This window comes from Pinus tabuliformis, chromosome 7, assembly GCF_031772625.1.
Source record: "Pinus tabuliformis cultivar Carrire ecotype Pingquan chromosome 7, CPIR1, whole genome shotgun sequence".
NCBI classification, from domain to species: Eukaryota; Viridiplantae; Streptophyta; class Pinopsida; order Pinales; family Pinaceae; genus Pinus; species Pinus tabuliformis.
This window is the reverse complement of record NC_142293.1, coordinates 1,825,918,350-1,825,940,820: the sequence shown is the minus strand read 5'-3', so window position 1 is coordinate 1,825,940,820 and position 22,471 is coordinate 1,825,918,350. Positions and strand designations below refer to the sequence as shown.

Genomic DNA, 22,471 nt, shown 5'->3' with positions numbered 1-22,471 from the left:
GGCAATGATATTCATCATTTTCTCTGTAACTCAACCTTCCATTGCTTTCATTACCTTGGAAATTCCTTGTCCTGCTACAAGGTACATTATGATAATGCAGGTGTGAACATATAGCAGGCTTTCACACATGGCAGGCTCCTAAAGGGTGTGGACAAATGACTAAAATATTATGGTAATGCAGTGGGAACATATGGCAAGCTCCTAGGGGATGCAGACATACAACGAAAGATTCCCAAGGACCTTCCCCTTAAAGAACACCTTTGGTGTAAAAATATTTTTAAGTCTAACAACAAGAATCTTAACTATTATTTTGTACATGCATTTACATAATGAGCTAGGCTTGAATTCATCAAATGAAGGTGGCTTATCTTTCTTAGGGATCAAATTAAAGAACACCAAGTTTATTTCTCTTGAAACTTTTCTATAGGTTCGAAGTTTCGTACTACATATAACATGTCCTCTTACAACATATCATAAATCCAATAAAGAATTTTACTATCCAATTGTTGGCCACTACTTTTATCTTTTTCAAATGAAGCCATAACAAATTTCATCTCTTTCCATTATTAAATTATTATCTTCTTCAATTATGAAACTAGCGAAATCATATGTAAGCTTTAGAACTTCAATAATATTCACCATAGTTGGATTCTTATAAACAAAATAGAAGTGAGTCACTCCCAAAATATCTAAACCTAGAGAATTGTTAATTATCTTCCCATCTTGATCATAAATTTTCCAAATCGAGTTAATACTTTTTCCATGATTTGTGAAGTTGTGAAAATACTTTGTGTTTTCGATATCTTCTTGAAGCTACACAACTCTTCCCTTCGCTCTTCTACCTTTCCAATTTTATAAGGATAAGACTATGATTTGAACATGCCCTAGACCCCAATTTCAAATGTTTTTTTCTCCATGTAACCAAGCACCATACCCTCTAGGTTGTAGGTAATAGGACCATACAATAACAAAAATTTCAAAGCCATTAAAATAATATATTCAATATGATTTCAACATGTCATTTGAAAGAATTGAACCTCAATAAGAAAAATAAAAAATCATTCCTTAATTTTGAATATTATCTACTTCACGAATCAATTTTTTAAAATTAAAAACCCAACAATCTCTTTTAAGCTTTGGCACCAAACCAACTAAAGTTACCCCTCATTTAATGCTTAAAATAATATATTAGAGAATTAATTAGTTAGAGAATGCCATAGCTCAACCCTTTTTAGAGTTTGAAATCACTCCTAGCTATGACCTTGTTCGAATTCTTAAACTAAAATTAATTTCTCTCCGAACTATGACCTTGTTCTCCTTTCAAGTAATCCATATCAAATAAATTATTTCATAACTCTTCTCTTACCCTTAGGGATTTGGAAAAACTCAATTTTTCTTTGACGATGATGACCTTTCTTTCCTTTAAGGGACCCATGCCACAAAAGGTATTCCTTCACTATTGTTCACACCCATGAGGGCCATAACAATTTAAACTCGAAATTCCGCGGCCAATATCAATAAAATCAAGGGTAGTCCAAATACTTAGTACAAAGTGAGCTATGTCATTTTTACCCTGCTGAAGTCACTTCTAATCCCTTGAACAATGGCACTACCCAACTCTCTCACTCCACTAGTACGACTTCTCACTCCAGTCTTGCTATCCATCTCTCTCATCCACTCGAGCAGGTCTTTGAAGATAAAAATTTTAATTTTTGGATCTGACAGTTTGGTTTTAGAGAGTTTGTGATGCAAAAATCTATAGGTAACTCACTTCCTATTAGCTCTCTGTCCCGCCTAAGCCTCTAACATAGATTCTTCACTCTATAGCTAGAGTAGCTAGTAATTGAAATAGTTAAAGTGTGGCCTATTTCTGGAAGACCCCGACTAGAAACATTGAAGATTAGAGGGAAAATTCGTATTTCTTGCTTGTTGAGGTGACTCGATTTGAAGCAAACTCAAGCTCCCATGATTGTTCGACTAGCGTAATGGATTTTCATAGTAGGACCTGAGAAAGAGGTCAATGCATAGATCCAGGCATGAGGGAAGAAGTAGAGATTAGGAGGTCAGGGTTGGACCTTGAAGCCCATTTATGTAGGGGTGCTTGGAACCCATGGAAGACGAGGAATTTAATGATTTCGACGAAGGAGATGTTGGGTAAGATGCCACTTCATGCACAAGGGTTTTAGGGGATATATATTTTTCGTAAGATAAGGGTTTGTACCAAGCAATTCCTTGAGACAAGGGCTAGTGAGGATTTCATAGTTGTCTATAAGAGATGGTTTTAATGGGTTATTAAACTCTTTTGCAAGACAGGGTTTTACCGAGATTTGACGGTTTCTCAAGTTTTAAATAATAGATAGTCTTTCTGGGTTTCAAAGTTTCTTGGGTGTTTTTGGTTCGTGCTAATTTAGAGGGTTTACGACATAGAAAAGTGAAAGGTTCCTGAGGACATTTATGTGACTCACATTGTGAGACTGATTCGTTACACCCCTTATTTGATAAATTTGCGGTTTTGAAATGCATGCAGATACGAAGAGGAGCCTCCCCAACTTGATATCGAGGTATGTTTTTAACCATTTTTATTTTGCTTTTCGTAAATTATGGTCAAAACAGAAATCAGTGGAAACCCTTCTTTGTCAAGGTTAATTTGCGCCCAAAACATCATGGGTTCTTGGGCTTTCTTAATTTCATTTTTTTGCAGGAAGAGGTAGGGGCAGAGGAACATGAACACGAAGAAGTTCCTGTTGATACACTTGGAGGGGCTGATAAAGAACCTATAGAATAGGAACAACCAAGTGATAAACCTCAAAAAACCTCAAAGTTCATGATGAAATATGAGTGTGCTAGAATACTAGGCACTCGAGCATTGCAAATCAGGCATGTGTCAATAAGATATTTAGGACAGTTAATATCTTCCCGACTCTATATTAATATTGTACTAATCAATTTAATATGTCAAATATATGTTTTGGGAGAAGTGACATGGATTCATATTTCTTATTGCCAGAAACCTGTGTTGTTTCTTTCTCCGTTTGCTGTTTCTGGTAAAGCATGGAACTGTAGAATCAATAATAGTCAGGATTAATCCTTAATTTAGAGAGATATATTTCCAGAAATCCCATGTTACATCTTATTTCAAGAATTAAAAATTTTGGTCATCAACTTGACATTTTCCTGTGGCAGCATGAATGCACCTGTCATGGTTGAACTTGAAGGCGAGACTGATCCATTGGAGGTATATTTATTTTTGATGGACCTCTATTTTATTCCTTTTATTTTTCCATTTTGAATGAATTTCTAATCATTATGCATTGGATCTCATTTTTGAACTGCATATTTAGGAGCATTTCGTAGGACTTGTTTTGTTAATTTTCCAATGCAGTGGTTATTTGAAAAGAGTTTGAAATAATTTTTATAGACATTTTTGGGTATTGCAATCCCAATCATACATGTCCATAAACCAAGGGCTCATAAGTCCCTAAAATTGTTGCTTCACACCCTAAAAGGACAAGGTCAGCTGATTACATCATCTCCCATAAGTTCTCCACAGAAAACTGCTCAGAACTGGTCAAAGCTGGACCATATAGACTGTCCAGTGCAGAGGGTGTAATGCATCTCACCTTCCCAGTGTAAAGGGTGTGATTCATATTGGAAAGCCCTTCTATAGGGTGCGATGGGCGAGAGTAGACAAATGGCAGAGACAACTTGCAAGGTGGATCGTCATGGAATCTTCCAGAAACTTCTCCTGTGACACTTGCCTCTTTGAATTCACCCAGGGATGAGTAAGAGATCATCAATCTCCAAGTGGAATCAAGAACTATCAGAGAGAGGACACTAATCAAAATCCCAGAAGTTGACTCACCCCCCTGCAATCATCTATATATGGATCCCTCATCCCAGAGATCTAGAGGCCGGAATTTTGTATCTTGTAAGGAAGTGTTGTTGGTTTCTTGGTGGAATATCATAGTGTTGGGTGATCTAAGCTTTTCATGAGGTGAAGAAGGGCTTTCATGCTGGGAGGATGACACTGGGTTAGAACAATTGGTTGTAATCCTCTTTGTTGTTCTTGATATTAATAAAGCTATTCAAGTTTTCCTCCACATTCTTGTATGTTTGATGATATATGCATTTGTGTGGTCAATATATATCTGGTCCTATATTTTTTATGATTGTAGATCTCTGTTCTTCGATAGTATTATGTTGCTTTGATTCCACAGGTGCTCTTTGAAGCTGGGTAGACGAAGGCAAAGCAGCAAGGATCTGTTAGAAGGGAGAGGAATCAAGCAAGGAACTAAGCATAAGACTGAGGTTGGTGTCCTTTATTCCCCTCTTATCTACTTCTCATAAAGGAAAGCGAAAGCAGATTTAGTTTGTTTGTTTCTAAGATAGCTACCAGTATTAGTGGGACTAGCAGCTCCAAGTGGACACTAGATTTCCCGATAACAAAATGGGGACTCCACTGGGGAACAAATAGATTGTTTGCTTGTTTATATTTGTTTGTTTTATAAACTTACAGATGGAGCCTGAAGTCAAGCCAGCTAGCCTTCGAACTGCAGTTGCTATGCAAGTGCAAAGTAGATCAATTCTACTTCAGTCTATCTCCGGGTTTTGTTTATAAACTGAACAATCGATTTGCAAACCTTCTAATTGCCCTAGTGGTGGCTCTAGTAATCTCATTAGATCAACCTCGGTGATTTATATTTACTGAACATCACTTACTCGGCCTAAATCCCTAAACTGAGCTCAAAACTATGACCTGGAACCCAGTTGAAGTCTCATCCCTGGACCATTTCACCTTCTCCTCTTGGGAATCTGGATGCAGTGCACCTCCCGTGTGTAGTAGGTGCACTGCATCGCACCTTCCCTGTGTTGCAGGTGCGCTGATCAGACAAGACCTCTTCTGCTCTCAGATTTTGGTTTTTGTGTTCACTCTCTTCAGCTTTATTCAGGAGTTTTGCTGTCTGCGATCAGTATACCACTGTGGAAACTCCCTTCCTTTCCATCATTCCACCACCATTGTGCAAATAACTGTGAATGTTTTTATGTATTGTGTGCCATTTTCAGTTCTCTTTTACAAAGAAGTAGCATGATCAAACTGTCGTCTTTTGATTTGAAAGTGTCGCAAGTGTCATTTTCAGTCAAAGAAAAGAATTCTATTGTTCTTGATGGTTGATTATACAGTTACTGTTGTATTTGATTTGAATTAGTAGTTTTTCAAGTGTCGAAAGCAGTTTTCAATTCAAAATAGCAAAGTGTCGTCATTATCTTCCTTTGGTTTTTGAAGAGAAATTTGTTAGTACTGTCGCTTTGAAAAGATAATTCAGATTTGTACTTAGCATTCTTCTTGTCATTCACACATTAAGAAAGCTGAAAACAAATACATGCATGTGCATTTGCATTTAGTCTGCTTGTTGGTTTGATTTAGGACAGTGCATATAGTGTGTGCTCTCTACTCTATGTTGAAAGAATACCGTCTCTCTTTCTTTAGTAGCTAGGATTTTAATTGCAAAAATAAGATTAAACGATTGTTTATCATCTTAGATTGCATTTTAGGAATTGTATATCTACATCATGTGGTGAACCTAAAAGGAAAATTTCTTAAGAAATATCAACTGTAAAATAAATTCAATGAACATAAAAACGCTTTGGAACCTAACGCACAACATCTAGAAGTCTAGGCTAGAGACGTATTCTGGCGTCATAAAGCCTGGTAATTGTCGCTTTCACTGTTGGTTGCAAGGTTAATTTTAGGGGCGAATAATCGCCCAAAGGCGAAATTTAAGGCTTTTTATATTTTAATGGGGCGAATTTTTAATTAAAATATTTTTTTTTTTATATATAATTAGCCCATATTTTATTTAAAAATTAATTTATTTTTTTATTTTAGCCCAGGGCGGATAAACTAACCGAATTGTATTTGATCAAAATAGCCCCATTTTGATATTTGCGGAATGGTATTTGATCAAAATCGCCCCCATTTTGATTTACAGTTTGGATTTTCTGGTTTGGGAGTGGTTTGTGAGGGTCGATTTGGTCCCTGGAGTGGTTTGTGAGGGTCGATTTGGTCATGGGATGTTAGATTTATTTTGAAATGGAGGGCAGAGCGAGGGCGGCTCCCTGTTTTGAGGGATTCAGCCCGCTGTTTTGGTGTATATGGCTCCCTGGGTTTTTGTATAAAAATGGTTTTGAAATAGGTTTTTTCATCCTAGTTCACAAATCTAGCAGCAGCAGTTTCGGTGGGATATTCTTGCATTTTCAGATTTCAATCCGCTTATTCTTCTCTGTTTTCGGTATCCATTGTTTCTTGGATTTGAATGGCTCATGCCACTGCAGCAGCAACAACAACAGTCGGTACGGAAAGTTATCAGTACTTACCCTAAATATTACAGCATTTGGATGTTTGCAGTCTGCCAGTATCCCAAGATGAATATTGTGATGGAGAAGGCAACTTCCTGCTTCTGATTCCCATGTATTGTTCGTGTTGGTTTAAATAATATTTCTGCACCATTTTTGCAGTAACTTTCTGGTCATTGCTGTTTTATCTGTTGCTTATATCACGCCTATTTCGTTAAATGTCCGTTTCTTTTTCCTTTGGTTTTCCCTTTCATTCTGTTAGCTTTCTTATAGCTGTAGATTGTGCTCATTTTTGTGCAATCCAGATGTGTTCTTGGGTGTTTTTGGTCAAAATACGCGGTCATTTTTATTTTCAGGGTTATTTTATCAGATGATGGGTTAATTTCAAATTTGAATTTGCTGAATATGTTGTGCTTCTTTGGCACAGTACGTCATATTGTTTATTGCGGTGATAAGGGCCAGAGCATATCGAAAGTTAATCCCATGTGCATATCGAAAGTTAATCCCAGTACCATCATCGATTGTACACTCAATTTGTTCCCACTGCTCTTCGCTTGCTGCTTTCAAACACAAAATAATATCTTTGACTATAACATCTTCATACATAGTATGATCAAAATTTGAACTTGGTTTTATTCCAGAGTGAAGCATGTGAGCAGATTGAGCATGCAACAAAATTTCCTCGTAGCCTTGCTTGGCATCCATAGACTCTAGAAGCGTTTCCATTCCCAATATTAGATTTCTCCTTATTATCCACAAAATTACCCTTACAGAATCAATTAAGACAATGTCATCTTTGTTGTTCGGGTCAGATTCACTAGAAGTATTTGAATATGGAAATTTTCCCATCTTTACAGAAGTATCTATATCCCACAATAATGCACAAGTCTCATCAAACCCTAAGGCATCAATGTTATCCAAGGAAAAATCCATAGCTTCTTTTATCTGATTTCTTTCCAGGGTGAAGGCTTTCAATGTGTCTTCAAATCCGCCTTTTTGTTTGTCAATTGAGGAGCGCTCTAGATCAACCCACCCACTCTTTCCAGCAGTATAAGTTGCACTACAACCTTTCTCCTTTTCTAGACTTCTCATGCCTTCCTGTTGGGATAAAAATGGTGGTATCCATTGTCCACTTTCAGTTACCATGGTGAAAAGCCTTGTCTACGGTGTTTGAAGTAGTTTTTCTTGAGAAAATGAATAGGTCGGAAAAATGTAGTATGTATGCTCCTTTAATCTAAGGTCAACTAAGAAATTCATCAATTGAAGGTCACGTCCCCTTCCCATTATTTCTTGCTTATAAGCACAACTACAATCAACCACACACATTGCCATGGTGTCGATCATGTTCATTTGATGCTCATCGTCTTGGAAAGGAAGTGTAACCAATTCACCCTAGCTAAACTCTTGCATTTCATCCTCGGCTGCCTTACCATCTGCTTTGGTCATGAAAAAAATGAAACTGATGTTCCATTGCCTTATTCGTTCTTCTTCCATTCTCGGCTGCCTCATTCTATTAATGGCATTAGGACTAGGCCAATCTAATGTCAGTGAAAGACAATTCTCATCCACCTGGCGCACTAGACTTTTTATATAAGGATTAGTTGTCTGAAGATCTTCATTATCAAGTATACTAATTGGCCTTCTACTTGAATTAATCTCATTGGCTAGTTCATCGAACCAACCTACCAGTTGTGAGACTACCTCAAAAATCAGATTTGCAAAATCCAGCTCTATGTCTGAAGATTCTTTTTGCACGATTGTTAACTTTGGATGTGAAATGACCAGGCTATGTTCCCTTGGAGTAGTATCTATAAGCACAGAATAGCTGGTGGAAATGAGTTCAACCATGGACTTGGAAGGACCTCCATTATCCCAAGGCAATTTTCTACTCCGACAACAACAGATAATTGTGGTATTTTCTCAAACAAATGTGTAGCCTACTTTTGCAGGAGTCTTTCAATTCTCTCTTGCCTCATTAAGAATACAAAAATGTCACCAAAATCCTCCCTTATAAAATTATGGAAGACAGTTACCAATGTTGTGTTAATATAATCTGGTTCTACGTTGTCAATATGTAGAATTTATACAACATATCGTTGTTCATTAGCCATGAAGTTTGCCAAAACATTCAGTGCATCTTCATCTGGAGCTATAAGAAGTTATCCTTTTGTTCTATTCTCAAGTGATTGCTTGTTATTGGAAAGCTTAATCCCATGACAATGTTCTTTGAAAACCATATGTGTGAACATGGATTCAGAATCCACATATTGGTTTTGTTCTTCAGAAATGCATGTACCTGCAATAGACCTCAATTTAGCCTCTGCAACATTTTTGAGCATGACCATGGCAATTCCCACCTCGTTTATTGTTTTCTTATCATTTGGAAAATTGAAGGAAACTGTTTGAGAACCTTTGACATCCCCTGCATTATATATCAGTTGGATCCAACAAAAAGGAGCAGCAACCAAATTTACCATATTCCATTCCATATAAATACCCCCAGAATTTGTCAGAGCCTGAGGATGATTTTCCTAAATTTGAAGGTAGTTCTGGTAACAAGCAATTTCTTCGTCCACTTTCCCCATAAATTTTCAATGCATCACCCAGGTTATTCTATACCTCCAAAAAGATGGAGTCCAGGATGATAGAATATTTCTAGAGTGGTAATGCCAACTCTTGTTCATAAAAAGCGTTGGATAAATACCCGAAGGCAAATAGATAGTCAATACACAATTGGATTGTTGGTTGGTAGCGCAAAATTACATCTTGAAGCTCTCTCATAGCCTTTAATACATTTCCTTGGCTCAATTGAACATCCAAATACAGGCTTCAACCTGATTGCCCCCTTATAATAAACAAGGGCCTTCTGTAAACCCCCTGCTTCCATTAATAGCCCAGCCAAGCACAAATACTCCAGTCCAAATGATGATGATGCTACGGGTCCCTCAAAAAGTATAAAAACTTCATTCACTAGGCAATGCAATTATTGCATAGTTCTAACTGGGGAAAAGGAAGCAAATTATCTTGCCTAGTAAATAACTCGCTTCCTTGATCATAAACATGATTGGGACCAGGATATTTTCCACGATCAAAGGTTATTGGAACCTTCAACATAGGAAATCGCAAACATATGCATCGAGTGGCCTTGTCACATAATTTTGGAGTATCATATTGTGAGCTCAAGTTAATATGCAATGATATTTCTGTCCCTAATAATCTCTGATGGAAGAAATTCTATAGCGTACTATACTACTATTGTGGTTCTTTCAGAATTGTGGTTCTTTGTCATAGTAGTATAGTACGTTGTTCTTGAGATTACCTTTGGTTCTGTTCTGAGATCTGTAGAGAATTGTTGAGCAAGGGGGAGGATAGCTTCATCTTAAAGCATCCCTCTACCCAACGTTAAGCTTGATGGGAAGAATTATCCTATCTTCAAGTGAAGGGTGCTAAACATATAATTGAAGAATTGATTGTTAAGACTTGTGGAGGGTAAGAAGACAAATTGCACTGTTGCTAAAGAATTAGTAAAGCTATAAGACAAATTGCACTGTTATATAGAGTGTCTATACAACAGTCTATATATTACAACTAAGTACAATGAGTCTCTCTTTGTGGTTAATTGTACTATACCTTGGGTGCCAACATTCATAATTCTTGTTGTTGAACCAAGCTCTCCAGTTGCAGCAATAAGCGCGACACCTTTTGTCTTATTGATTGCATTCTTTGAACAATGTTACTCAAGCCAATCCTTAAACCTTGGATTGATCAACTGATCTCTAAAGAACATTGCATCATGATGTTGTTCATCCCCTCTTCTACAATTTCTCTCTTATAGATGCATTCTTTGATTGTTCAAGGCCTCCTCCTTAATGACATTTGAGGGATAATTTTTCCTCCTTCCTTGTCTTAACATAAACTTGGTTTTGTTATCCATCTTTCACATGGCTGCTAGGATCCATGGTCACTTTTGAAAATTGCTTGCAAGGTTATCTTGGCTTCATTATGCATTGTTTTTTCCTTTTGGAAACTCATCCTTCCTTGAGGATTGTCTAGCATCTACTACCTCAATTTGGATTTCTTGGATCAATTTAGTGCTCTCGTTCTCCTTTTGGACCAGTTGTCCATTCTCCTCACATGCAAAGCATGCATTCACATAAAATTCACCAATTTTAAAAATAAAAGGTTACCTGGCCTCTTCTGATGCCTCCAACATCAAATTTTGTCTTCCTTCCATGCTTTAGGAAGGTACTCCTTCTCTTTCTTCTATTCTTATGACAACTATGAATGATTGTCCCTCTTGAAAATCCTTATCATCTGCATCTATACACATAGCATCAGTATCATAATCACCAAGCTCTTTAGCCCCATATGGTATATATGTTACGAGCACTTCTAGCTAACCTCCCATGAGACTTTCATTTATTGTCTCATCGACATCCTCTTTGTGTAGCTCCCTCTACTGTTATGATGCTTTTTCCACCATATCTTCTATCAACAAATCCATATGTTGATTTGAACTCTTTATGCAGTCCATGAGACTCTCTGATAGTCTCTCTTCAACATCTTCCTCATCATCAAGGACTATTCCCTGCTCTGGTTCAAAATAGCGAACTAATTCAACTTTAGGCTCAACAGGTGCTTCATCTTCCTCCCTAGCTTTCTAGCTTTAGGGGTCTTCCTCTTAAAATCTTTTTTCTGACAAGTAATTTGGCCTTCTTCCTTAGGTCCCATCTCTACCTTTGGTATTCTCTTTCAAGCCTCATTTTGACTATGTTGAATCTCTCCTTCAACTCATAAATCTCCTTTTCAATTTCTTCTTTACTCATGCCATTTTCCTTGGCATGCTTCTCCCTTTTGTTATGGCATCCATGAGAACTGGTTAGTAGTGGGTAGTTCTTAACCAAAAGGTTCCCAAAAGGGCGACTTCAGGACTGATTACAGAGAAAGGAGAATCAGTACCTGGATGGCCCCTCTTACGTGGAGCCGATTCACTGACCAAGCTTCCTACTCCACAGTCTACATCAAAACAAACATCTGTAGTTGAATGGGCACTACAGTTGCCAAATAGGCTTACACAGGCAACTGGAGAGCTTCATTTGAAAGGACAGATTATGCAGAAGGTTTGCAACTATGAACATGAAGCTCGGTCTTCAAATGAGGTAGCACCAATTGAAGCATGCTCTAAAGAAGAAGGGTTTCCTTGCAGTCAGCAGAATGATTCTGATCGAGAAGAAAATTGTTTGGCAAGGAGATTAGAGTTCCTTTGTCAAAGTAAAACCTGCAGGCATTTTACATATCAGGAGTTGCAATCTGCTACTTCTGGTTTTTCAACAGGTTGCATTTGTAGTTTTCCTCATGGAGTTTTTCATTTCTGTGCTTCTGTTTTGAATGGGAAATTTCCCTTGAAATGTATATTAACCTTGTAAACTCAATTCAATTATGTAACATCCTTATTCTTGCAGGGAATTTTATAGGAAGAGGAGGCTGCAGTAAGGTGTACAGAGGATTTCTTCCTGATGGACAATCGGTGGCAGTGAAAATCTTGAATTCATCATCCAAAACAGAGCAAGAGCTTCTTTCTGAAGTTGAGATTCTTACTCTATTGAAGCATAACCATGTCATTACACTTATCGGTTACTGTGCAGAAGGCCTTAACCGCCTTCTGGTGTATAATTTTGTATCCAGAGGAAACCTTGAAGAGAATCTCCATGGTATATACTCAATAGTATTGCATTTTAAGAATCATGAAATCGTGTAGAAATATTAAGCAGTAGTACGTTTTAAGCATCATAGTGTTATGTATTGTATGGCAGGGTCTTTCATTTTCTCTTTTCTGAGATTTGATTATAGTCCTAGCTATTGACTATGTATATATTTTTCAGGAGGAGAGGAAAAGCCAATACTTCCTTGGAAAGTGCGATTAAAAGTGGCTGTAGGAGTTGCTGAAGCATTAGATTACTTGCATAATGGCTTTTCTCAATCTGTCATTCATGGAGATGTAAAGTCTTCCAATATCTTGCTTTCTGAAGAGTTTGAACCACAGGTATAAATCTTTTTACTGCAAGAAGAATCAAGACTAAATTGCACAATTCAGTATTTGAAGAGATCTTAGTGATCTAGACTTGTAAATTGAAACTTGGAATTCTGCACTAATGAAAAATTTCAACAGAATTAATGTGCGTGTTATTATAATAGTTGTCAGATTTTGGGCTAGCAAGGTGGGCACCAACATCTTCATATATCACTTGCAGTGATGTTTTAGGAACATTTGGGTATGTAAGCATCTTCCCAGTTTCGATTGGCCATTTTCAGATTAAAGCTATCCAATTTGTAAATTCACTAATTGTGATTGTAGTTTGACAGGTATCTTGCTCCAGAATACTTTGTTTATGGAAAGGTTAATGAGAAGACGGATGTGTATGCATTTGGTGTGGTCCTTCTTGAGCTAATAACTGGAAGGAAGCGAATTGATACAACAAGTCCCAAGGGTCAAGAAAGCCTGATTATGTGGGTAAGTCCTGGTTTTTACAGTTGACTCTCTTCTTCATGTTTATTTATATTGATTATCCTTATTAGGGGCTCATGTTTAACCTTCTGTAAATGTTGAAACCAGGCAAGACCACTCTTACAGGATGGGAATATGGAAAGTCTTGCTGACAAATGTTTGCAAAATGTTTATGATACAAATGAAATGCATAGAATGATGCTTGCTGCTACGCTTTGTCTAAGGGAAACATCTCATTACCGTCCTTGCATGAGTCGAGTAATTTATCTTCCTCTATTCATTTCTATATGCTTCAGGGGCTTGTTTTTACTACCTCGTGTGTTTTTTGAGGGTATTCTTTACCTGCAAAAATTACTTTAGGGTGCAATTTTTCTTACATTTTCTTTTAGCTATAAAACACTCTATGTTAACCACATCTGTTCATCTCTGCTTACTCTTTAATACCAAGATATGATTAATGGCAGATTTTAAAACTACTACAAGGAGAAGATGAGAGGACTGACTGGGCGTGGTGCCAGAATACAATGATCAAGGATATGGATACTTCAGATGAGGATGACATTGTAGAAAATCAGGGGGGGCATGATATACAAACCCATCTCACCCTTGCCATGCTTGGGGTGGATGATGATACGGTATCACTTAGTAGCACAGATCATAGTGTGGGCATTTTGCCAACAAACAATTCTTTGGAAGATTACGGACTGCGCCGATGTAGCAATTCATCAAGCTTTTAATTCAAGATTAAAAGAAGTGAGTTTCGTTGCCAGCAATACATTTGTTTATGGTTGCTTTATAAGTTTCCCATGGCCACAGTGGTTTCATATTCTTATATGGCCAGGAATGTGACGTATTATGCTAGACCTCAAAGAATAGCTAAGGATTGTATGAAAACTAGGGGATTGAACAATAACATTGACTTCGTTAAAGCATTCCTTGAAGTTAGAAGCAAGCTCATGGGCGGAAAGGAAGATCAAGATGTCAGTACTCCATTATCTTGGCTGCAGATCTGAGCAATGTTTGACTAGTTGGCATCTTTTGTTCGCATGCTGATTTTTTCAGTGTCGTGTCCACATTTCTACTTTTTACTGTCAATCTCATGTAAATAGTGAAAATGGATCTACGGTGTTCATTACACTGCTCTGGGTAGACAAGTACCAAGAAGAGTAACTTTTTGGTAATGCTACTATATTGTCAATTCAGAAGTGGTGGAGAGAACCGTAGAAAGAACTACCCACTACTAACCAGTTCTCATGGATGCCAGGTTGATTGATCAAATGGATCAAATGTGCTGAAGCTTGAGATCCTTCTTTGATGCGCCATAAGGGCCATGCCTGATGCGTTTTTGGTCTAACAAAAGGACCAAGGGTTCAAATAGTTAATGGTTAGCATTCACCAACTATTAAAACAGAGTAGCCATGTCTAATTTTCAAATTTCATTTATAACACTAGCAATTTTTATTGCATAATATCAGGAATGAACAGATGTAGGGTTTGATTCAGGTTGAATATCACAGAAGACAATGCAAAGGTGTACCGGTGAATACTATGGTATTAATGAGAATCAAAAGTTAAAAGCTACACAGTAGAATGCATTTATTCATCTTCAAGGATATCACAGCACACACCACACTGCATTTTCACTTTTCATCCATAGAAATGTTTCCATTGATGGAAGGATTTATGGTTAACAATAGCAATAACTAAAGACCTTGTCACCATACTAATGTGCATATTCATCACTTATTGTAAAGGACTGAACCTAATTCTTTTTTATTTAATTACCAAGCCATAATCATGACAATATCCACAAAATTCAATAAGAATGGTTTAGGTTGTGTAAAATTCCACCACTATATGTTCGTGGGTCATATTCCTTCCATGGTACCATTTTGCTACATAATAACATGAAGAGACAGGTACCATTCTGCTGACTTAACAACATACTAATCTCATCACTAAAAGAATAATAATTGTAAGAATCTAACAGATTTTTCAAATATATGAGCTCAACTTATAATTATATAGTATTTATATTTTGGCAATTTTTTATTGCCATGAAACGCTGCTTCTCGAGTTCAGGTAATTGCAAAGCTGTTCTCTAACATTACACCTTAAAAAATTCAGCCTTCAAATCCAAAACATTAAAACTATCCTACATCTCTAACTTCAAAATTTTTAATGCCTACACCTTTTGTAGGGAAAAAAGAAAAGGCAAGAAATACAATATGAAACCCAAAATTTGTTCAAGAAAATAAAGCTATAATCAATAAAAAAAAATAAAGCGTATGGCATGGTCTGCTGAATCATCTGAGGTGCTCAATTATCCTCAGCAGCTTTGGAATTCTCAGATGCCTGTAATTCACCATCATTTTCCAGCTTTTGGACCTTATTTGATCGTTCATCTTTGGCAGATCCATCATCCTCTTCAAACCGTCTGTGTTTCTTCTCTATGCTGGTACCATTCCCCTTTGTAAAGGGCTTTCGACTGTTAGATGAGTGCCTGCCTCCTCTACCACGGCCACCTCTGAAATTAAGGGTGAATGGTCCCAAGTAAGTAAGTTATTTTAAAATCAACTCATCATCAGGGAAAACTCTAAAACTCCTACCATTGAAACCCAATATAGAGACAGTTTTTAGGAAAATATTTTGATGGACAGCATTGTGGCATGTCATAAATAAGCATCCACATGGACTTGTTCTAGGGTAGTTTAAAATAACTTCTTGTTTCTTTTGAATAAATCTTCTTGTAATACTAGAGAGGCCACTCAGTTCTGGTGATATTTTCAGTGCTTTGTTTAGTTATGTGAATTCGTTAGATGCAAAACAAGTATTGGTTAATTTCATGAAAACCAATCTGCAGAATTGGAAATGTAAGCATATGTGCATGAATGTAGTAGAGAAAGGGGTACTGTTCTAATTGAAGTGAGAGTGAAAGAGACCTTTTGAAAATGTTATTGTTTCAAGCAGTTGGAACGGTATCAGTAGGAATCAGTATGTAGAAATTAAACAGAATAAATGGGAATCAAGGCGAATCAAGCATTGTATTGCATATCAAATCTAATAAAGTACCAATGATTCTACAGCTCTGGTTAAGTACTCAATAGTGCTTCCAAGGTTGCAGAACTTCAATCTACAGTCATAGATATTGAATGGGTGTTTGCAGTTATATTGTTCCTCTGCCAAGAACTCTGCTCTTTTGGACCTCAATTCCCCTCAAATAAAAATGTTCTGTTTAATTGGAACTTATTTACATCCTAACATGCAGGTCGATTTCTCCAAGAGAATGTACCTGGACAACAAATGATATCCAAGTTGAAATCTTAACAATGGAATTAACTAATTATTTTCAATCGATTTCCTTCATTGTTGCTAGTTGATTTTTCCTGGGATTATCGACATCTCATTTATTGGGTTCACCTCACCTTGATTTGAACTTCTTTCATTTGAATCAACTTCATCTCTGGTTAGAACATTTTTTGATTGATTTCATTTTCCAACAAATGTGGTATTTAAGTTACTTTCTTCTTGCAAGTCGATTTTACCGTTATTAGTACACTGCTAGTAGATTTGTTTGACATGATCATTTTCTTCAATTTCAGGGTCGACTAGCTTAATGATAGTGTCCTTTTGCTTCAGCTCATGTTCATTCATCAGTTCTCAATTGATTCTCTCTGTGTTCAAAATGGATTCAAGTAGCTTAGGAATTACATCGATTTCCATGTTCATTCATCAGTTCTCAACTGATTCTCTCTGTGTTCAATGGATTCAAGTAGCTTGGAAATCACATCAATTTCCTTTTATATTGTATTAAAATGTACAGGAATGTCATAGTGGAATTGCTTTCCACAACAATACTTCTTTGTAACTATGGACTTTATCTCAACTCAACTGGATTTCATTTCTAACAAGAGATTTCCTTAATAAATTCCTCTTGACAAATTTTTCTGTTATAAAACTTTGCAAAAGCATACCCTTGGTGTAGCTCACTACACAAGAAAATTCATTTTTGAAGCATAATTCTTATACTTGCAACTTTCATTTCTCTGTATAGACTTTCTAGAAAATAAATTGCGTGTAAAGAGTCTATATTCCACTCTTGGATTCATTTTGTTGGAGAGTTATGTGAAGGACTAACGAACCTAGTAGTCACAGGACGAAACAAACCCTGAGGTAGTAAAAATTTGTACATGGGTCCACATTTGCTCCCGTTATGGTCCTTACAGAGAGTGCATTGAAGGTAGGTATGTTGCAGTTGGTAGAATATGACGAATGTGCTCCCTTCATGTTCTCTAAGACGACAACTTACAATTATTTGACAATTTCCTCATCCAAATGATTTTGAATGAGTAATTTCATCTAAATTTAACTGATTTTCAAACTGGGATTTAGTCTTCTTAATTTAACTGATTTTCAAACTGAGATTTAGTCAGTGTTATTGAGGAGTGAAATAGAAACTGATTTTCTCTTGCAGAGAATAACAAGGATTGGTGTGAGCTTATACTCTGCCTTATAGACCTTCAAATACAAATAAGCTCTTGTATCCCTATTTCAATCACATAATTTAAATGAATATAATGTCATTTTATTAGAAAATGCAATGAGTATGAAATAGATCATCAGAATGGCCACTGTAGGCCAGGCTGGTGAGAACTTGAGTATTTTATATCTGACTAAACACATGCACATGAAAAGAAACATCACCTGACACAGACATGAACAAGATAGAATCTAGATATTAGAATTTTGGGGAAAAACAATTGCGCCTTAACAGAGAGCTTCTTATCCTACACCACACATTTCACTCTTTCAAGGTGGAGTTACAAACTGAACATGCAATGACTGAGCTGCATGGTCACCAAAGTTGTAACACACCCAAAAAAACAATGCTTCATATCGGCTTCTCAATTATGTGTGTTTAGCATTAGTGATATAGTCTCTTCTGAACTTTTATTTCAAGTAGAAATTTGATTAAATTTCAGAAGTGCAAGAAATCACAGAAAACCCTCCGGCAGTAAATTGATAGGAGAAATCTTCAAAAAAACCTGGAAGTTGTCCTGTTGATATTGTCCTGGACTTTTCAGCCAAGTTAATATGTCTGTAAAGAATACTATTTTATCCTGAGAAAAGATTGACACTTTGTTTATCACCAGATGAAAATAAATTAGAAGCAAAACATCAAGTTGGTGACAAATCCAAAACAAGTTGTAAGACTGTAACCCAATCTGCAAAACATCAAAAAACTGATTGTCCCAAAGTGGGATGCACTATGGGAAGCTGTGCTGTCCCATCTTTTACTAGTGTCAGCTTCATAGCACCTGCTTCCATTTCCAGCAGCTCTGTCTTTAAGAGAGCATCGACCTCTATCTTGATAGTGTTGTCATCAAGAGATTTGTAGCTGATTTCCATTTTTAATCTTTATGGCAGCTGTTTATAGTCCTATAGGACTGAAAGTATGGATGTTGCAAAGCTTCATTAGTTGTTATTCTTTTGTTTCCATCCACTTGTAACATTTGTTTCAGCAAATCCACACCTTCTAGACACCCAACATTTTTAACAAATCTTGTGAGGGATGGGAAAGGCTTTCCCGGATTTGGAAATATGATATCCAACTGCTCCTTTACAGATTGCCCACGAAATAGCGGCTCACCGATGAACAATTCTGCCGACATGTTATTTGTTGCTTTTTTCTAGACTAGCTCTCACAAAGCATTTGAGTTGTTCCTGTTCCTGGTTGGTTTTTTTATAATTTTATAGACAGGTTCCATGTCGTGGAAATGTGAAAAAAGATAGTGATATTGCCACCATGTGGCTCTTATCATATATGGTATTATACTTCTTCAAAAAATTCTCTAAGAGTTCACAATGCTAAAATTCACTAGGACTTTACAAAGTTTTATTATTTAGTGAAAGACTTGCCAAGTTCTTACAAGATTTTATAATTGAGTAAAATATTCGCCATGCCTGGTGAGAGATTCGCCAGAAAATTATATATACATATTATATTATTGATAAAATCGCCTTCCATTTTTCCTATATACCATGGAGATTCGCCCAATTATTATATTTATAAATTTGGGGGGGGTTCTTAAAATTTTCCCTGGTTGGTTGGGTGATTCCTCCTCTTTGAGATGACAAGTGCCAGTACAGACTTGTGCTCCCACGTACTGTCGAGTATATATTGGGAGACCATAATAGGCTATATCCTTTATCCATAGGAAGCCGCGTCTGCCGCCCTATCGATCACAATGCACTGAAAACAACATTCGGGAATATTGATTGCCATACCGTAAAGAGTATTCTGCAGTTTTGCGATTGGTTTGGTAATCCCTCTGTCTAGATTTCCAGAGTAGTCTCTTTCGTTCCTTTTTAGACTCCTTAAAGGAAAAGATCCATCTGAGCACTTGTCACTTCAGGCTCATTAAAAAATCGAAGGCGACTAGAGTCATCTTTTGTTTCTTCTCGACTATTAAAAATTGAAAAAAAAATTTGTGTCAAAGCATCTAAAATTTATTTTAATCGGAATAATATCACCATTCCTGCGTTGGTCTTAGGTTGAGAAAAATGGAGTCCACCAACCAAGGATTTCCCCTTGGAGGAAATCATAGTCCTTTCTCCTCTTGGGGAGATGTTGGTGCACCTCATATGGCCACATTGTCACTTCCAGGATTGACAATTGGCTTGCCAATGTGGCTCTTCTCGGCCTCCATTGTTCAGAACACCGTAATTCCTGAACAATTGACTCAGCAAATAGATGATACTAAAGTTATCCCCCCAACCTTCTACTTCATCTGATTCTCCCTCTCCTCCTTCCTCTTCACTTGATGAAGCTGGTAAAGCAAAAAATCAAGTAAGTAAGAAGGAGAAGAGGGGGAAGGAGAAGAAAGAGAAGAAGAAGAAGGAGCCAAAGGCGAAAAGGGGTAACCGGGCATTGTCTAGTGAAAATCCACACACTACACCATCCAAGCCTAAATCTCCATGCGTCATTTGCAAAGGATACCATTATCATCAAGATTGTCCTTGCATCCCTCGGATATTAAGGGACTGGTCTCCTCATTCGCACAATCCGGTGTCATCAACCTCTGAAGATCATGTTGAAAGTACACCATCAACTAGTGAAAGCGAAGCATTTGGATAGAAAAGGAAATGTAAATTTCCTTGTAAACTGTGTAAAGGTGATCACGTCGTCCACCACTCTCCCTTCCTAGACGAAGCTAAAAGAGTCTTGGATAACCATCCCGCTTCACCGCTACGGCTTCCTCCTGGATACAAGAAACTCTTGCCGAGTCCATCGCTAGTTGAAAATCTGACCGACACGCCATTGTGGTTGGTCGAAGCATCTGTCATTGAAGATAAAGCCGCTGAACCCATACCAGACGAAAATCAAAACGTTGAGGCGGCAGTCAACCCAGTCTTGTCTTCAAAAGGTCCATCTTCAGATGATACAATCACTGAAGAGAATGAGAACGACACCATTCAAATTCTTTTCGTAAACACAGACTCCAATGAACATGGGGGCAATCTACCCATTCCTTTACCGCAGGAAGGAAGTTTGTTAGAGTCATATCTGGCTGTCTATTCGGTCCCACCTCCAAGCAACCTAGTCGTTTCCTTCGATTGGAATCTACTAGGCAGACCCCGTTTACCGGCTAATGTACCATTCTGAATCATTGTACAAGCTTACAAAATGATCATGGTTGGTACCATCATAGATGAAAGGGCTTCTGTGAGTATCCTTTCCTCAACTGCTTGGGAAGCGCTTGGTTCACCATCGCTTCTGCTTGAGATGAGAAATCTAACAGGCTTCGACAAAGGAACCAGTCGACCGTTAGGGATCCTTCCCAATGTGCCCATAACGTTGAGAAGGAAAACCGTTTATATAAACATAATGGTAGTCCAAGGAACTCTAGATTATAATCTACTCCTTGGACGCGACTATATTTATAGCATGGGAGCCATTGTCTCCTCACTCATTAGAGTAATGTGTTTTCCACATGAAGGCCGAGTGGTCCAGCTCGTAGACCAGCTTTCATTTCCTGGCTCACACATAGCTAATAGTCAAATGCCATCCCTAAATGGTATTTTCATGCAAGGAATGTCTCATCAATTTCCAGTCCGTCCACTTGAAGAGCGCGAGTGATTCGAGAGGACATGATTGAAACCCAGGGGGCATGCACCCTGGTCTGTTTCGACAGGAAAACCTTGGGCATAGGGTAGGTTTGCGCGGAGGATATATGACTAGTCTAACACACCTGTCCGTTTAGGAAAATTGGATTAGACTGGAATAAGATTCCCTCGTCAAAGTTATGTGAGTGGAGGCGACTGCGCCATTCACCTTTGTCTATTTTGGTAGACATCGCCAAGGAAGTGTTTTGCCTGCAACGCGGATGGAGCAATCTCACATATGCAAGAGATTTCATATGGTAACCTGGAAACTCTACTTCGCTATGCCTGGGGGCATGAAAACCTTTTTTCCTGAAAGTAAATAGCGACCATTTATTTTCTTAGTTTGTAGTTTCTCAACCCTTTAAACTCGTAGGATTGGTCATTCCTAGCTTCCATAATGAAAGGATCCGGAGCAAAGTTTCGAATGGTGCAAGGTCCCTAAAAATTGAACCTATCGATGAGACATCCTTATTATATGACTGGCATGAGTAGTTTTTATGCGAAGTTCAAGCTCGTTAAAAATTAAACTTTAGCAATGAGCAAACGTTCCCCCAGAGTTTAACCTCATTAAAAAATGAACCAATCCCCGGTAAATAACCATTGTGAATGCATTACCATCAGCTTTTGAGCCCTGGTTGTGTTCTTACCATCACCTCCACTCTGTTTTAGCCGATTATTCGCCTCCATTTGATTGTTTACCCCTTTTGAGGAATGGCTACAAAGAGTGATCCTGTTAGCCATCCTTGTGACACTGCCGTGATTGGAAAATTCCAAACCTTACCTGGAATCAGCTGCTGCCTGAAATTATCACTCGTTCCTCAAAAGACGAGTCTAACTTGTAAAATATGAAAAGATTGTTGAGAAATTGGCCTCTCCAGAAGTGTTATCCCTCTATATTTTAATCTTTTTGTACCTGAGGGATTATTACACAAAAAGATCGAGTGCTTGTTTTGTTCGGCTCGTTAAAATTACCGAAAATTCATCCCTTTCGTATTATTTTATACTTTTTGGGACTTAAGGGATTATATGATGAAAAAGGATTATTGGAGTTTCCTTTACGTCCCTTTCAGACTCTCTAAAATTGAAAAGGACCGAGTTATCTTTGTCGTTAAACTCGTTAAAACCAAATTGCGACAATCTTGTCCATACAGACAAGAACGAGTTTCACTATCACTAGGCTCATTAAAACATAGCGATGGGTTTGCTCGAAGGGCAGATTATAGAACAAGCATATGTTATCCTCCTCAAGCTTGATAAAAATAAAGAGGTACTGGTCAGCAATGATTGGGGAAAAATTGGGAAGAAAACTTGAAGAAACTTTATTGGTAGCAAGTCGCTCTTGAACATGACACTTTCACTCCACATCCAATTCGGGTTGGGTTATTCCGTTCACCGGTCATATCACCATTGGTCCATCACACCATCCATATTTGGGGTTAACGCTAC

General features: G+C 37.5%; 1 long non-coding RNA gene and 1 pseudogene across 1 annotated transcript; both read left to right on the top strand.

The window, feature by feature from the left end:
* The first annotated feature begins 2,110 nt into the window (after positions 1 to 2,110).
* LOC149255691 (protein kinase STUNTED-like) lies at positions 2,111 to 12,714 on the top strand (annotated as a pseudogene).
* A 116-nt stretch (positions 12,715 to 12,830) lies between these two features.
* LOC149255690 (uncharacterized) lies at positions 12,831 to 13,058 on the top strand. The gene is made up of 2 exons (XR_016266401.1): positions 12,831 to 12,865; positions 12,968 to 13,058. It is a non-coding gene; the product is annotated as an uncharacterized LOC149255690 (long non-coding RNA).
* Positions 13,059 to 22,471: the final 9,413 nt, after the last annotated feature.